Source organism: Triticum aestivum, chromosome 5A, assembly GCF_018294505.1.
Source record: "Triticum aestivum cultivar Chinese Spring chromosome 5A, IWGSC CS RefSeq v2.1, whole genome shotgun sequence".
In the NCBI taxonomy this organism is placed as follows: domain Eukaryota; kingdom Viridiplantae; phylum Streptophyta; class Magnoliopsida; order Poales; family Poaceae; genus Triticum; species Triticum aestivum.
This window is the reverse complement of record NC_057806.1, coordinates 142,292,684-142,293,186: the sequence shown is the minus strand read 5'-3', so window position 1 is coordinate 142,293,186 and position 503 is coordinate 142,292,684.

Sequence of the window (503 nt, the reverse complement as noted above, 5' to 3'; positions counted from 1 at the left end):
CGGGGTCCGTCTCCAGGGCTTCTCCGCTCGTGGCCACCGGCTTCTGGAGGAGGGGAAGCGGCGGGTGTCCCGAAGCGGCATCGCCACGGTCGCCGCCTTGCTTTTGGCGCGTCCCCGCTCCTGATCGCCGTGCCTCCCGCCCGCCGGAGTCCTGCTGCGCCGCCTTGGCGCCGCCTCGATGACGTCAGTGGATTTGCCCCTGGCATGGCATGAGGTGCCCAGGAGCGTGTCACGCCACGAGCGCCGCTGCTCGCCGGAGTCATCGTCGTCGTGGTTGCGCCGGATCGGCCGAGGGGCCAACCGGCATGCAGCAGTGGCCAGCCAAGTCTCTGGGCGGCGAGCTTGCGCCTGGCCATCTTCGACACCACCCGTCCAGGAGCCAGGCTCGACGACGCGGGGGTAGGGGCGGTTTGTTGGGGAACGTTGCAGAAAATTAAAATTTTTCCTACGGTTTCACCAAGATCCATCTATGAGTTCATCTAAGCAACGAGTCAAGGGAGAGA